An 18,322-nucleotide genomic window follows, 5' to 3' on the forward strand; every position below is an offset into this window, starting at 1 on the left:
ACATCATATTACTTGCATTTTACCAGATAGGGGTAGTGTGCCAAATTTCGGCCAGCTTCTAATATCGGCCACTTTGAGTGTAATTTCGGCCATGGAAATAAAATAATTAAAATTATGTATGTTATCTTCGAATAGTAAATGAATTCATTTTGCTTTTAAATATTTATTCATTTTAGGATGTATTAACACAAAGACCGTTAAATTTTAGGTATAATTCGAATTTAAATTGTGTTGTAAAAACTTAGTGTGGAAAGAGTCTTACAAAAAATGTGACAGATCGATTGTGCATTCTAGCAGTCTTACAATTTGTGGTGAAGTGCAAAATTTTTTCCTTCGGTGTTTTTCATGAAAATTGATTAGTTTTCATTAAAGATTGTTTCTGTTTAAATTTCGGGTGAAATTTCCCAGCTGGATCTTGTATTTCGCGTAAAAAGGTATATACTTTGTGAGCGTCCTTCCGGTGAGGTAGTGTTGCCTATTCCGGCAACATCTTTTGCTTTCCTAAATTTCTTTTTCATTTTGTGTTTTTTTTTCAATTTCTGAGTTCTACAATGTCCAGAGAAAAAAAAAACCATCGCTTCAATGAAAAAAATGATGTGGAAAAGGCCTTGGAAGAGTTCAGGAAAGGCAAATTGCTACGGGAATCTGCGCGTAAATTTGAGATGCTACTCTTCAGGTCTTCAGGACAAATTACACGTAAGATCTCAAGGCTTGTAGGTCATATAAAACGTATTAAACTAAATATTAAACTTGTTCCATTTGACGTTTTTAAATTTTCTATCCGTTGCGTCACAAAAGGTGGTCAGAAAAGGTGGCCGGTATTTCACACAAAGTGGCCGGAATACTACCCAAAGCAATGTCCATATTTTTATTAATTTTCAATATTTTAGGAAGTGATTTACAGAAAACAAAGATGATAAACTAGTCTTCAAGGTTCCACACAACCCTCACGAAAAGGAAGCAACAAAAAAATATCAATATGAATTAAAAATATTGCATTTCAAACTTAGGACTCCGGTGCTTATATGCAACTATGCCGAAATTTGGCACACTTACCCTACATTAAATATATTTCATCATTTTTACTAAAGTGTCAATAGAAGTTCCTTGTCAAAGAGGTGTTCCTTCGACCCTAATCCATAGTTGCGTGCGTATAAATGCCGAATGAGTTTTATTTATATTTTACCCAAGACACTACTGGAGAATCAATCTCCAGCTGTAAATGATAAATAAGGGCCCATTTATAGCTATGTAATACAATTTTGAACTTGGAATACAACGTAGAAATTGTATTACATCGTAGAAGTTGGAATACATCGTAGAAATTGTATTACATCTTTGAAGTTGGAATATCATCATCATCATCAATCATCATCATCATTTCAACCACTTATCACTATTGGGGGGCGGGGAAGTTGTAGAATACCAACGTAGAAATTGTAATTTTACTTGGAATTTTGAAGTTGGAATACAACGTAGAAATTGTATTACAATTTTGAACTTGGAATACAACGTAGAAATTGTATTACATCGTAGAAGTTGGAATACAACTTTCAAAATATCATGTCAGTGGATTCCCTATCTCCTCTCTAGGAAATCCCAGATCCTCTGGGATTTTCTTGCATATTATGCCCAAGACTCTTCAGATACCTTCCGTGGTCAGAGGATTTCTGGTGCTTCCTCCAAGAAATCCCAGATCTTTTGGGATTTTCTTGCATATTATGCCCAAGACTCTTCAGATACCTTCCGTGGTCAGAGGATTTCTGGAGCTTCCTCCAAGAAATCCCAGATCTTTTGGGATTTTCTTGCATATTATGCCCAAGACTCTTCAGATACCTTCCGTGGTCAGAGGATTTCTGGAGCTTCCTCCAAGAAATCCTAGATCTTTTGGGATTTTCTTGCTTATTATGCCCAAGACTCTTCAGATACCTTCCGTGGTCAGAGGATTTCTGGAGCTTCCTCCAAGAAATCCCAGATCTTTTGGGATTTTCTTGCATATTATGCCCAAGACTCTTCAGATACCTTCCGTGGTCAGAGGATTTCTGGAGCTTCCTCCAAGAAATCCCAGATCTTTTGGGATTTTCTTGCATATTATGCCCAAGACTCTTCAGATACCTTCCGTGGTCAGAGGATTTCTGGAGCTTCCTCCAAGAAATCCTAGATCTTTTGGGATTTTTCTTGCATATTATGCCCAAGACTCTTCAGATACCTTCCGTGGTCAGAGGATTTCTGGAGCTTCCTCCAAGAAATCCCAGATCTTTTGGGATTTTCTTGCATATTATGCCCAAGACTCTTCAGATACCTTCCGTGGTCAGAGGATTTCTGGAGCTTCCTCCAAGAAATCCTAGATCTTTTGGGATTTTCTTGCATATTATGCCCAAGACTCTTCAGATACCTTCCGTGGTCAGAGGATTTCTGGAGCTTCCTCAAGAAATCCCAGATCTTTTGGGATTTTCTTGCATATTATGCCCAAGACTCTTCAGATACCTTCCGTGGTCAGAGGATTTCTGGAGCTTCCTCCAAGAAATCCCAGATCTTTTGGGATTTTCTTGCATATTATGCCCAAGACTCTTCAGATACCTTCTGTGGTCAGAGGATTTCTGGAGCTTCCTCCAAGAAATCCCAGATCTTTTGGGATTTTCTTGCATATTATGCCCAAGACTCTTCAGATACCTCCGTGGTCAGAGGATTTCTGGAGCTTCCTCCAAGAAATCCCAGATCTTTTGGGATTTTCTTGCATATTATGCCCAAGACTCTTCAGATACCTTCCGTGGTCAGAGGATTTCTGGAGCTTCCTCCAAGAAAATCCCAGATCTTTTGGGATTTTCTTGCATATTATGCCCAAGACTCTTCAGATACCTTCCGTGGTCAGAGGATTTCTGGAGCTTCCTCCAAGAAATCCTAGATCTTTTGGGGATTTTCTTGCATATTATGCCCAAGACTCTTCAGATACCTTCTGTGGTCAGAGGATTTCTGGAGCTTCCTCCAAGAAATCCCAGATCTTTTGGGATTTTCTTGCATATTATGCCCAAGACTCTTCAGATACCTTCGTGGTCAGAGGATTTCTGGAGCTTCCTCCAAGAAATCCCAGATCTTTTGGGATTTTCTTGCATATTATGCCCAAGACTCTTCAGATACCTTCCGTGGTCAGAGGATTTCTGGAGCTTCCTCCAAGAAATCCAGATCTTTTGGGATTTTCTTGCATATTATGCCCAAGACTCTTCAGATACCTTCCGTGGTCAGAGGATTTCTGGAGCTTCCTCCAAGAAATCCCAGATCTTTTGGGATTTTCTTGCATATTATGCCCAAGACTCTTCAGATACCTTCCGTGGTCAGAGGATTTCTGGAGCTTCCTCCAAGAAATCCCAGATCTTTTGGGATTTTCTTGCATATTATGCCCAAGACTCTTCAGATACCTTCCGTGGTCAGAGGATTTCTGGAGCTTCCTCCAAGAAATCCCAGATCTTTTGGGATTTTCTTGCATATTATGCCCAAGACTCTTCAGATACCTTCCGTGGTCAGAGGATTTCTGGAGCTTCCTCCAAGAAATCCCAGATCTTTTGGGATTTTCTTGCATATTATGCCCAAGACTCTTCAGATACCTTCCGTGGTCAGAGGATTTCTGGAGCTTCCTCCAAGAAATCCCAGATCTTTTGGGATTTTCTTGCATATTATGCCCAAGACTCTTCAGATACCTTCCGTGGGTCAGAGGATTTCTGGAGCTTCCTCCAAGAAATCCAGATCTTTTGGGATTTTCTTGCATATTATGCCCAAGACTCTTCAGATACCTTCCGTGGTCAGAGGATTTCTGGAGCTTCCTCCAAGAAATCCCAGATCTTTTGGGATTTTCTTGCATATTATGCCCAAGACTCTTCAGATACCTTCCGTGGTCAGAGGATTTCTGGAGCTTCCTCCAAGAAATCCTAGATCTTTTGGGATTTTCTTGCATATTATGCCCAAGACTCTTCAGATACCTTCCGTGGTCAGAGGATTTCTGGAGCTTCCTCAAGAAATCCCAGATCTTTTGGGATTTTCTTGCATATTATGCCCAAGACTCTTCAGATACCTTCCGTGGTCAGAGGATTTCTGGAGCTTCCTCCAAGAAATCCCAGATCTTTTGGGATTTTCTTGCATATTATGCCCATGACTCTTCACCTTCCGTGGTCAGAGGATTTCTGGAGCTTCCTCCAAGAAATCCCAGATCTTTTGGATTTTCTTGCATATTATGCCCAAGACTCTTCAGATACCTTCCGTGGTCAGAGGATTTCTGGAGCTTCCTCCAAGAAATCCCAGATCTTTTGGGATTTTCTTGCATATTATGCCCAAGACTCTTCAGATACCTTCCGTGGTCAGAGGATTTCTGGAGCTTCCTCCAAGAAATCCCAGATCTTTTGGGATTTTCTTGCATATTATGCCCAAGACTCTTCAGATACCTTCTGTGGTCAGAGGATTTCTGGAGCTTCCTCCAAGAAATCCCAGATCTTTTGGGATTTTCTTGCATATTATGCCCAAGACTCTTCAGATACCTTCCGTGGTCAGAGGATTTCTGGAGCTTCCTCCAAGAAATCCCAGATCTTTTGGGATTTTCTTGCATATTATGCCCAAGACTCTTCAGATACCTTCCGTGGTCAGAGGATTTCTGGAGCTTCCTCCAAGAAATCCCAGATCTTTTGGGATTTTCTTGCATATTATGCCCAAGACTCTTCAGATACCTTCGTGTCAGAGGATTTCTGGAGCTTCCTCCAAGAAATCCCAGATCTTTGGGATTTTCTTGCATATTATGCCCAAGACTCTTCAGATACCTTCCGTGGTCAGAGGATTTCTGGAGCTTCCTCCAAGAAATCCTAGATCTTTTGGGATTTTCTTGCATATTATGCCCAAGACTCTTCAGATACCTTCCGTGGTCAGAGGATTTCTGGAGCTACCTCCAAGAAATCCCAGATCTTTTGGGATTTTCTTGCATATTATGCCCAAGACTCTTCAGATACCTTCCGTGGTCAGAGGATTTCTGGAGTTTCCTCCAAGAAATCCCAGATCTTTTGGGATTTTCTTGCATATTATGCCCAAGACTCTTCAGATACCTTCCGTGGTCAGAGGATTTCTGGAGCTTTCTCCAAGAAATCCTAGATCTTTTGGGATTTTCTTGCATATTATGCCCAAGACTCTTCAGATACCTTCCGTGGTCAGAGGATTTCTGGAGCTTCCTCCAAGAAATCCCAGATCTTTTGGGATTTTCTTGCATATTATGCCCAAGACTCTTCAGATACCTTCCGTGGTCAGAGGATTTCTGGAGCTTCCTCCAAGAAATCCCAGATCTTTTGGGATTTTCTTGCATATTATGCCCAAGACTCTTCAGATACCTTCCGTGGTCAGAGGATTCCTGGAGCTTTCTCCAGGATATCCCAGATCTTTCGGGATTTTCTTGCATATTATGCCCAAGACTCTTCAGATACCTTCTGTGGTCAGAGGATTCCTGGAGCTTTCTCCAAGAAATCCAGATCTTTTGGGATTTTCTTGCATATTATCCCAAGACTCTTCAGATACCTTCCGTGGTCAGAGGATTTCTGGAGCTTCCTCCAAGAAATCCCAGATCTTTTGGGATTTTCTTGCATATTATGCCCAAGACTCTTCAGATACCTTCCGTGGTCAGAGGATTTCTGGAGCTTTCTCCAGGAAATCCCAGATCTTTTGGGATTTTCTTGCATATTATCCCCAAGACTCTTCAGATACCTTCCGTGGTCAGAGGATTTCTGGAGCTTCCTCCAAGAAATCCCAGATCTTTTGGGATTTTCTTGCATATTATGCCCAAGACTCTTCGGATACCTTCTGTGGTCAGAGGATTCCTGGAGCTTTCTCCAGGAAATCCCAGATCTTTTGGGATTTTCTTGCATATCATGCCCAAGACTCTTCAGATACCTTCTGTGGTCAGAGGATTCCTGGAGCTTTCTCCAGGAAATCCCAGATCTTTTGGGATTTTCTTGCATATTATGCCCAAGACTCTTCAGATACCTTCTGTGGTCAGAGGATTCCTTGAGCTTTCTCCAGGAAATCCCAGATCTTTTGGGATTTTCTTGCATATTATCCCCAAGACTCTTCAGATACCTTCCGTGGTCAGAGGATTTCTGGAGCTTCCTCCAAGAAATCCCAGATCTTTTGGGATTTTCTTGCATATTATGCCCAAGACTCTTCAGATACCTTCCGTGGTCAGAGGATTTCTGGAGCTTTCTCCAGGAAATCCCAGATCTTTTGGGATTTTCTTGCATATTATCCCCAAGACTCTTCAGATACCTTCCGTGGTCAGAGGATTTCTGGAGCTTCCTCCAAGAAATCCCAGATCTTTTTGGGATTTTCTTGCATATTATGCCCAAGACTCTTCGGATACCTTCCGTGGTCAGAGGATTCCTGGAGCTTTCTCCAGGAAATCCCAGATCTTTTGGGATTTTCTTGCATATCATGCCCAAGACTCTTCAGATACCTTCTGTGGTCAGAGGATTCCTGGAGCTTTCTCCAGGAAATCCCAGATCTTTTGGGATTTTCTTGCATATTATGCCCAAGACTCTTCAGATACCTTCTGTGGTCAGAGGATTCCTTGAGCTTTCTCCAGGAAATCCCAGATCTTTTGGGATTTTCTTGCATATTATCCCCAAGACTCTTCAGATACCTTCCGTGGTCAGAGGATTTCTGGAGCTTCCTCCAAGAAATCCCAGATCTTTTGGGATTTTCTTGCATATTATGCCCAAGACTCTTCGGATACCTTCCGTGGTCAGAGGATTCCTGGAGCTTTCTCCAGGAAATCCCAGATCTTTTGGGATTTTCTTGCATATCATGCCCAAGACTCTTCAGATACCTTCTGTGATCAGAGGATTCCTGGAGCTTCCTCCAAGAAATCCCAGATCTTTTGGGATTTTCTTGCATATCATGCCCAAGACTCTTCAGATACCTTCTGTGGTCAGAGGATTCCTGGAGCTTTCTCCAGGAAATCCCAGATCTTTTGGATTTTCTTGCATATTATGCCCAAGACTCTTCAGATACCTTCCGTGGTCAGAGGATTCCTGGAGCTTTCTCCAGGAAATCCCAGATCTTTTGGGATTTTCTTGCATATTATGCCCAAGACTCTTCAGATACCTTCTGTGGTCAGAGGATTTCTGGAGCTTTCTCCAGGAAATCCCAGATCTTTTGGGATTTTCTTGCATATTATGCCCAAGACTCTTCAGATACCTTCTGTGGTCAGAGGATTCCTTGAGCTTTCTCCAGGAAATCCCAGATCTTTTGGGATTTTCTTGCATATTATCCCCAAGACTCTTCAGATACCTTCCGTGGTCAGAGGATTTCTGGAGCTTCCTCCAAGAAATCCCAGATCTTTTGGGATTTTCTTGCATATTATGCCCAAGACTCTTCGGATACCTTCCGTGGTCAGAGGATTCCTGGAGCTTTCTCCAGGAAATCCCAGATCTTTTGGGATTTTCTTGCATATCATGCCCAAGACTCTTCAGATACCTTCCGTGGTCAGAGGATTCCTGGAGCTTTCTCCAGGAAATCCCAGATCTTTTGGGATTTTCTTGCATATCATGCCCAAGACTCTTCAGATACCTTCTGTGGTCAGAGGATTCCTGGAGCTTTCTCCAGGAAATCCCAGATCTTTTGGGATTTTCTTGCATATTATGCCCAAGACTCTTCAGATACCTTCCGTGGTCAGAGGATTCCTGGAGCTTTCTCCAGGAAATCCCAGATCTTTTGGGATTTTCTTGCATATCATGCCCAAGACTCTTCAGATACCTTCTGTGGTCAGAGGATTCCTGGAGCTTTCTCCAGGAAATCCCAGATCTTTTGGGATTTTCTTGCATATTATGCCCAAGACTCTTCAGATACCTTCTGTGGTCAGAGGATTCCTGGAGCTTCCTCCAGGAAATACCAGATCTTTTGGGATTTTCTTGCATAGTATGCCCAAGACTCTTCAGATACCTTCTGTGGTCAGAGGATTCCTGGAGATTTCTCCAGTAAATCCCAGTCTTCCGTGATTTTCTTGCATATTATGCCCGAGACTCTTCAGATCCCTTCTGTGGTCAGAGGATTCCCTGGAGCTTCCTACAGAAATCCCAGATCTTTTGGGATTGCTTTTCTCTTCCAATTTTCCTCATTTCCAAGTGAAATTTTGCACATCTCAAGCTTGAAGGAGGCTCTAAAACAGATGTAAAGTTTGAGGCCCCTATCTCTCATAGTTTCCGAGATAATCCGAGATAAAATATTTTCAGACACTTTTATGCATTTCTCGTCCAATTTTCTTAATTTTCCAATGAAATTTTGCACATATCAAGCCTGAAAGAGGCTCCAAACGGATGTAAAGTTTGAGACCTCTATCTATCATAGTTTCCGAGATAATCGACTTTAAAGATTTTCAGACACTTTTATGCATTTCTCATCCAATTTTCTAATTTTCAAGTGAAATTTTGCACATATCAAGCCTGAAGGAGGCTCTAAATGGATGTAAAGTTTGAGGCCTCAATTTCTCAAATCCATAAAAGTGTCTGAAAATCTTTAAAGTCGATTATCTCGGAAACTATGAGAAATTGAGGCCTCAAACTTTACATCCATTTAGAGCCTCCTTCAGGCTTGATATGTGCAAAATTTCACTTGAAAATTAAGAAAATTGGATGAGAAATGCATAAAAGTGTCTGAAAATCTTTAAAGTCGATTATCTCGGAAACTATGATAGATAGAGGTCTCAAACTTTACATCCGTTTGGAGCCTCTTTCAGGCTTGATATGTGCAAAATTTCATTGGAAAATTAAGAAAATTGGACGAGAAATGCATAAAAGTGTCTGAAAATATTTTATCTCGGATTATCTCGGAAACTATGAGAGATAGGGGCCTCAAACTTTACATACATTTGGAGCCAAACTATGAGAAATTGAGGCCTCAAACTTTACATCCATTTAGAGCCTCCTTCAGGCTTGATATGTGCAAAATTTCACTTGGAAATGGGGAAAATTGGGCGAGAAATGCATACAAGTGTCAGAAAATCTTTAAAGTCGATTATCTCGGAAACTATGAGAGATAGGGACCTCAAACTTTACATCTGTTTAGAGCCTCCTTCAAGCTTGAGATGTGCAAAATTTCACTTGGAAATGAGGAAAATTGGGCGAGAAATGCATACAAGTGTCAGAAAATCTTTTATCTCGATTATCTCGGAAACTATGAGAGATAGGGACCTCAAACTTTACATCTGTTTAGAGCCTCGTTCAAGCTTGAGATGTGCAAAATTTCACTTGGAAATGAGGAAAATTGGGCGAGAAATGCATACAAGTGTCAGAAAATCTTTAAAGTCGATTATCTCGGAAACTATGAGAGATAGGGACCTCAAACTTTACATCTGTTTAGAGCCTCCTTCAAGCTTGAGATGTGCAAAATTTCACTTGGAAATGAGGAAAATTGGGCGAGAAATGCATACAAGTGTCAGAAAATCTTTAAAGTCGATTATCTCGGAAACTATGAGAGATAGGGACCTTAAACTGTACATCTGTTTAGAGCCTCCTTCAAGCTTGAGATGTGCGAAATTTCACTTGGAAATGAGGAAAATTGGGCGAGAAATGCATACAAGTGTCAGAAAATCTTTAAAGTCGATTATCTCGGAAACTATGAGAGATAGGGACCTCAAACTTTACATCTGTTTAGAGCCTCCTTCAAGCTTGAGATGTGCAAAATTTCACTTGGAAATGAGGAAAATTGGGCGAGAAATGCATACAAGTGTCAGAAAATCTTTAAAGTCGATTATCTCGGAAACTATGAGAGATAGGGACCTTAAACTGTACATCTGTTTAGAGCCTCCTTCAAGCTTGAGATGTGCGAAATTTCACTTGGAAATGAGGAAAATTGGGCGAGAAATGCATACAAGTGTCAGAAAATCTTTAAAGTCGATTATCTCGGAAACTATGAGAGATAGGGACCTTAAACTGTACATCTGTTTAGAGCCTCCTTCAAGCTTGAGATGTGCGAAATTTCACTTGGAAATGAGGAAAATTGGGCGAGAAATGCATACAAGTGTCAGAAAATCTTTAAAGTCGATTATCTCGGAAACTATGAGAAATAGGGACCTCAAACTTTACATCTGTTTAGAGCCTCCTTCAAGCTTGAGATGTGCAAAATTTCAATTGGAAATGAGGAAAATTGGGCGAGAAATGCATACAAGTGTCAGAAAATCTTTAAAGTCGATTATCTCGGAAACTATGAGAGATAGGGACCTTAAACTGAACATCTGTTTAGAGCCTCCTTCAAGCTTGAGATGTGCGAAATTTCACTTGGAAATGAGGAAAATTGGGCGAGAAATGCATACAAGTGTCAGAAAATCTTTAAAGTCGATTATCTCGGAAACTATGAGAGATAGGGACCTTAAACTGTACATCTGTTTAGAGCCTCCTTCAAGCTTGAGATGTGCGAAATTTCACTTGGAAATGAGGAAAATTGGGCGAGAAATGCATACAAGTGTCAGAAAATCTTTAAAGTCGATTATCTCGGAAACTATGAGAGATAGGGACCTTAAACTGTACATCTGTTTAGAGCCTCCTTCAAGCTTGAGATGTGCGAAATTTCACTTGGAAATGAGGAAAATTGGGCGAGAAATGCATACAAGTGTCAGAAAATCTTTAAAGTCGATTATCTCGGAAACTATGAGAGATAGGGACCTTAAACTGTACATCTGTTTAGAGCCTCCTTCAAGCTTGAGATGTGCGAAATTTCACTTGGAAATGAGGAAAATTGGGCGAGAAATGCATACAAGTGTCAGAAAATCTTTAAAGTCGATTATCTCGGAAACTATGAGAGATAGGGACCTTAAACTGAACATCTGTTTAGAGCCTCCTTCAAGCTTGAGATGTGCAAAATTTCACTTGGAAATGAGGAAAATTGGGCGAGAAATGCATACAAGTGTCAGAAAATCTTTAAAGTCGATTATCTCGGAAACTATGAGAGATAGGGACCTTAAACTTTACATCTGTTTAGAGCCTCCTTCAAGCTTGAGATGTGCAAAATTTCACTTGGAAATGAGGAAAATTGGAAGAGAAAAGCAATCCCAAAAGATCTGGGATTTCTGTAGGAAGCTCCAGGAATCCTCTGACCACGGAAGGTATCTGAAGAGTCTTGGGCATAATATGCAAGAAAATCACGGAAGACTGGGATTTCTTGGAGGAAGCTCCAGAAATCCTCTGACCACGGAAGGTATCTGAAGAGTCTTGGGCATAATATGCAAGAAAATCCCAAAAGATCTGGGATTTCTTGGAGGAAGCTCCAGAAATCCTCTGACCACGGAAGGTATCTGAAGAGTCTTGGGCATAATATGCAAGAAAATCCCAAAAGATCTGGGATTTCTTGGAGGAAGCTCCAGAAATCTTCTGACCACGGAAGGTATCTGAAGAGTCTTGGGCATAATATGCAAGAAAATCCCAAAAGATCTAGGATTTCTTGGAGGAAGCTCCAGAAATCCTCTGACCACGGAAGGTATCTGAAGAGTCTTGGGCATAATATGCAAGAAAATCCCAAAAGATCTGGGATTTCTTGGAGGAAGCTCCAGAAATCCTCTGACCACGGAAGGTATCTGAAGAGTCTTGGGCATAATATGCAAGAAAATCCCAAAAGATCTGGGATTTCTTGGAGGAAGCTCCAGAAATCCTCTGACCACGGAAGGTATCTGAAGAGTCTTGGGCATAATATGCAAGAAAATCCCAAAAGATCTGGGATTTCTTGGAGGAAGCTCCAGAAATCCTCTGACCACGGAAGGTATCTGAAGAGTCTTGGGCATAATATGCAAGAAAATCCCAAAAGATCTGGGATTTCTTGGAGGAAGCTCCAGAAATCCTCTGACCACGGAAGGTATCTGAAGAGTCTTGGGCATAATATGCAAGAAAATCCCAAAAGATCTGGGATTTCTTGGAGGAAGCTCCAGAAATCCTCTGACCACGGAAGGTATCTGAAGAGTCTTGGGCATAATATGCAAGAAAATCCCAAAAGATCTGGGATTTCTTGGAGGAAGCTCCAGAAATCCTCTGACCACGGAAGGTATCTGAAGAGTCTTGGGCATAATATGCAAGAAAATCCCAAAAGATCTGGAATTTCTTGGAGGAAGCTCCAGAAATCCTCTGACCACGGAAGGTATCTGAAGAGTCTTGGGCATAATATGCAAGAAAATCCCAAAAGATCTGGGATTTCTTGGAGGAAGCTCCAGAAATCCTCTGACCACGGAAGGTATCTGAAGAGTCTTGGGCATAATATGCAAGAAAATCCCAAAAGATCTGGGATTTCTTGGAGGAAGCTCCAGAAATCCTCTGACCGCGGAAGGTATCTGAAGAGTCTTGGGCATAATATGCAAGAAAATCCCAAAAGATCTAGGATTTCTTGGAGGAAGCTCCAGAAATCCTCTGACCACGGAAGGTATCTGAAGAGTCTTGGGCATAATATGCAAGAAAATCCCAAAAGATCTGGGATTTCTTGGAGGAAGCTCCAGAAATCCTCTGACCACGTAAGGTATCTGAAGAGTCTTGGGCATAATATGCAAGAAAATCCCAAAAGATCTGGGATTTCTTGGAGGAAGCTCCAGAAATCCTCTGACCACGGAAGGTATCTGAAGAGTCTTGGGCATAATATGCAAGAAAATCCCAAAAGATCTGGGATTTCTTGGAGGAAGCTCCAGAAATCCTCTGACCACGGAAGGTATCTGAAGAGTCTTGGGCATAATATGCAAGAAAATCCCAAAAGATCTGGGATTTCTTGGAGGAAGCTCCAGAAATCCTCTGACCACGGAAGGTATCTGAAGAGTCTTGGGCATAATATGCAAGAAAATCCCAAAAGATCTGGGATTTCTTGGAGGAAGCTCCAGAAATCCTCTGACCACGGAAGGTATCTGAAGAGTCTTGGGCATAATATGCAAGAAAATCCCAAAAGATCTGGGATTTCTTGGAGGAAGCTCCAGAAATCCTCTGACCACGGAAGGTATCTGAAGAGTCTTGGGCATAATATGCAAGAAAATCCCAAAAGATCTGGGATTTCTTGGAGGAAGCTCCAGAAATCCTCTGACCACGGAAGGTATCTGAAGAGTCTTGGGCATAATATGCAAGAAAATCCCAAAAGATCTGGGATTTCTTGGAGGAAGCTCCAGAAATCCTCTGACCACGGAAGGTATCTGAAGAGTCTTGGGCATAATATGCAAGAAAATCCCAAAAGATCTGGGATTTCTTGGAGGAAGCTCCAGAAATCCTCTGACCACGGAAGGTATCTGAAGAGTCTTGGGCATAATATGCAAGAAAATCCCAAAAGATCTGGGATTTCTTGGAGGAAGCTCCAGAAATCCTCTGACCACGGAAGGTATCTGAAGAGTCTTGGGATTTCTTGGAGGAAGCTCCAGAAATCCTCTGACCACGGAAGGTATCTGAAGAGTCTTGGGCATAATATGCAAGAAAATCCCAAAAGATCTGGGATTTCTTGGAGGAAGCTCCAGAAATCTTCTGACCACGGAAGGTATCTGAAGAGTCTTGGGCATAATATGCAAGAAAATCCCAAAAGATCTAGGATTTCTTGGAGGAAGCTCCAGAAATGCTCTGACCACGGAAGGTATCTGAAGAGTCTTGGGCATAATATGCAAGAAAATCCCAAAAGATCTGGGATTTCTTGGAGGAAGCTCCAGAAATCCTCTGACCACGGAAGGTATCTGAAGAGTCTTGGGCATAATATGCAAGAAAATCCCAAAAGATCTGGGATTTCTTGGAGGAAGCTCCAGAAATCCTCTGACCACGGAAGGTATCTGAAGAGTCTTGGGCATAATATGCAAGAAAATCCCAAAAGATCTGGGATTTCTTGGAGGAAGCTCCAGAAATCCTCTGACCACGGAAGGTATCTGAAGAGTCTTGGGCATAATATGCAAGAAAATCCCAAAAGATCTGGGATTTCTTGGAGGAAGCTCCAGAAATCCTCTGACCACGGAAGGTATCTGAAGAGTCTTGGGCATAATATGCAAGAAAATCCCAAAAGATCTGGGATTTCTTGGAGGAAGCTCCAGAAATCCTCTGACCACGGAAGGTATCTGAAGAGTCTTGGGCATAATATGCAAGAAAATCCCAAAAGATCTGGGATTTCTTGGAGGAAGCTCCAGAAATCCTCTGACCACGGAAGGTATCTGAAGAGTCTTGGGCATAATATGCAAGAAAATCCCAAAAGATCTGGGATTTCTTGGAGGAAGCTCCAGAAATCCTCTGACCACGGAAGGTATCTGAAGAGTCTTGGGCATAATATGCAAGAAAATCCCAAAAGATCTGGGATTTCTTGGAGGAAGCTCCAGAAATCTTCTGACCACGGAAGGTATCTGAAGAGTCTTGGGCATAATATGCAAGAAAATCCCAAAAGATCTAGGATTTCTTGGAGGAAGCTCCAGAAATCTTCTGACCACGGAAGGTATCTGAAGAGTCTTGGGCATAATATGCAAGAAAATCCCAAAAGATCTGGGATTTCTTGGAGGAAGCTCCAGAAATCCTCTGACCACGGAAGGTATCTGAAGAGTCTTGGGCATAATATGCAAGAAAATCCCAAAAGATCTGGGATTTCTTGGAGGAAGCTCCAGAAATCCTCTGACCACGGAAGGTATCTGAAGAGTCTTGGGCATAATATGCAAGAAAATCCCAAAAGATCTGGGATTTCTTGGAGGAAGCTCCAGAAATCCTCTGACCACGGAAGGTATCTGAAGAGTCTTGGGCATAATATGCAAGAAAATCCCAAAAGATCTGGGATTTCTTGGAGGAAGCTCCAGAAATCCTCTGACCACGGAAGGTATCTGAAGAGTCTTGGGCATAATATGCAAGAAAATCCCAAAAGATCTGGGATTTCTTGGAGGAAGCTCCAGAAATCCTCTGACCACGGAAGGTATCTGAAGAGTCTTGGGCATAATATGCAAGAAAATCCCAAAAGATCTGGGATTTCTTGGAGGAAGCTCCAGAAATCCTCTGACCACGGAAGGTATCTGAAGAGTCTTGGGCATAATATGCAAGAAAATCCCAAAAGATCTGGGATTTCTTGGAGGAAGCTCCAGAAATCCTCTGACCACGGAAGGTATCTGAAGAGTCTTGGGCATAATATGCAAGAAAATCCCAGAGGATCTGGGATTTCCTAGAGAGGAGATAGGGAATCCACTGACATGATATTTTGAAAGTTGTATTCCAACTTCTACGATGTAATACAATTTCTACGTTGTATTCCAAGTTCAAAATTGTAATACAATTTCTACGTTGTATTCCAAGTTCAAAATTGTAATACAATTTCTACGTTGTATTCCAAGTTCAAAATTGTATTACAATTTCTACGTTGGATTCCAACTTCAAAATTGTATTACAATTTCTACGTTGGATTCCAACTTTCCCGCCCCCCAATAGTGATAAGTGGTTGAAATGATGATGATGATTGATGATGATGATGATATTCCAACTTCAAAGATGTAATACAATTTCTACGATGTATTCCAACTTCTACGATGTAATACAATTTCTACGTTGTATTCCAAGTTCAAAATTGTATTACATAGCTATAAATGGGCCCAGAGAGATATTAGGGTCGGAAGTGGTGTACAGCTGAAAATGAAGTGCTTGGAAGTCTTTGGAAGTGGGAGTGTCCAAAAATAAAGTCATTTCTGTCTAATTCTGTATTCTTCAGATTACGTTACTTTTAATTTTTAATTTGAGCGGCAGTATAATATGGAAAGGTTTGTCGAAATTTTCAAGTTCAGTTATGACAATGAAATTTATTATAGCTTGATTTGTGTCGTAATTTTTCCGAGGAAATATTCAGTGGAATAATGATTTTCCTGAATTTTTACTACTCTCGCAATCGCTCGCAATGCTTTGATTCGCGGAAATCGACGGAGCAGCAGTTGACTGTTTTGCTTTTTCTTTCATAATTATTGTTAATGTAATTTTGTAGGAAATGTTTTAGCATTAAAAGCAGATTTTTTCTGCAACGGCTTATACAACCTGTGAAGGAGGATTTGCACCGTTTGCCTCTGGAGGTTGGTCACCAACGCTAAGACGGCGGTGGACGCAATAGAGGGAAATAAGTAACTGTTCCTGTAATGTTGTTGCGCTTTTAAAGCATTTGTCGATGAATAAAATATCTATCTATCTATCTATCTATCTATCTATCTATCTATCTATCTATTTCAAATTCATATAGTTGCTCATCAATAATTACATAGCTAATGCAATTGACTGTGAATCAATTTGATATAATTTTTCTTCTAATTTATCGTAAATATGTATGTATTGGATGATTGTATAAATTCGTATAACTTTTTCGCGAATACAGTAGACTCTCTCAACTTCCGGCATATGAGACCGAAATGTCAGCCGAATTAGAAAGAAATTCGGGCGACAAACTTTTTGAAATGCAACGATTTTTTATTCATGTGCATATAAATTGCATGAAAATCTCTCAATAATGCAAAATCACATCAAAACTAAGACAAACCATGCCAAATTTGAGCATATTTGATTCATTTGATAATCATAATCAAGCTTGAAAAATCACAACAAACTTTTTTTCAAATGTAACCGCTGCCCGAATTAAAAAATAGCCCGATCTTAAAAGAGCCGAATTAGCGAGAGTTTACTGTATAGGCAAGCGGTATCCCATAGGTTATCTCCACCAATTTTTGTTTACCTTTTCGCAAATACTGGAAAGTTTTTAGTGTTTTACATCTCTTCAATGCCAAAAGTATTCGTCAAAAAGGTCGATTTGTGGTTTTGAGGACTTTTATAAAATGTGGAACAAAAGGTGCATTTGTAATATTTAATTTTAGACTAATTTTGGAAAGATGTATCTGATGGACTTCCATTAAAAAAAAAAACATTTTAACCCTTTAACGACGAGACAGTTTTCGCTGACCGAAAATCAGCAATATAAATTAAACCAGAGGTGTGTAAGAAACCGTTGAAACCGAATTAACGTCAAATGAAACATGTACGTCAACGGTCAAAACGCTACTATATAACAAACTTATTTTGACGTTAATTCGGTTTCAACAGTGTGGGAAATAATTTATGTTCGTGAAAATGTAGTAACCCATTTGGTGACAAATTGAGTCCTGTGCAATTAATCAAAGAATGAAGACGCATTTTATTCAATTGTGAATTACATATCCCTGAAATATAGTTATTTGTGAAATTTAAAGAAGTATTACCTCAATATTCAACGTTGTTTCGAATCCTACAACAGTTTCTTGCACACCTCTGAATTAAACCGATAAACAAAACTTGTGAAACGTCTAACATCTAACCTTCGAATAGACAACAGAGTCTGATTTGGTGTACTTTTTGTCTCTATAAACGATAGGGACAAAAATAGCCCAAAAAATAGGTAATTTTTCTGACGATACCAATGACTCGTAATTTTCACTCTAATGAAAAATATTATGTTTGAGTATTGTAGTCCAAAACGGTTTTGCTTAAAAAAAAATTGGAAGTATAAAAAATAATTAAAATCAATTTTCAATATAAGAATTTAAAAATTCGCCATTTTTGAGCTTAAATATTTGCTAGGGTAAATGTCCTAATTCAAAACCATTTCCAGACGCTTTAACTTTGACAGAAGATTCAACTTAAATTTTCTTCAATTTTTGTAAAGAGAATTACATAAATTTGTTCCTTGACTCTTCTAGAATGTTACTGTTTAGTGAAAATTCTTTAAATATAATTTGAAAAGTTCTTAAATACAAGAAAAATACGCGAGCGTAAAATGCTTCTATTGGAAACATATTAATCCAAATGAAGACAAGGGAAAGTTTCTTATTGGAGACAAACAGTGTAAGTGAAACCGCGACGAAAGGCTTCCAAAACCTTGTTGAGTTGCTCCTGAGTGCAGGATTTGTTCTTATTTCTGATCTTTTCTCCTTTCCCATCTAAAACAATAAGAAAATCTCTCCAAAAAAAATCATATTTTCAGGGTTTCCTGTTGAAGCATTTGCAGAGACTTCATAAATAACCTTATTGTTCACGAAATAAGTAATTATTCCATTTGAAAACTTCACGTACCGTTAACAATAAAGATTAGCACTTAATTTAACTAAAATTAGCCAAAAATATCAAATAAATGTTAAACAAAACAAATAAACAACAGTCAATTTATTGTGTTTTTCATTGGAAAACATGGTCGATCGATGAAAAATTCGATGGTGAAAAGGTACACTTTTAATTTTTCTGACTGAGAAATTAACAAATTAAAATTTGTGAATATGAATGGATTTTCGCCCTATTTGAAGCAAATTTAACTAAATAATGAAACTGAGATATAGAAAATATAT

Source organism: Phlebotomus papatasi, chromosome 2 (assembly GCF_024763615.1).
Source record: "Phlebotomus papatasi isolate M1 chromosome 2, Ppap_2.1, whole genome shotgun sequence".
NCBI lineage: Eukaryota > Metazoa > Arthropoda > Insecta > Diptera > Psychodidae > Phlebotomus > Phlebotomus papatasi.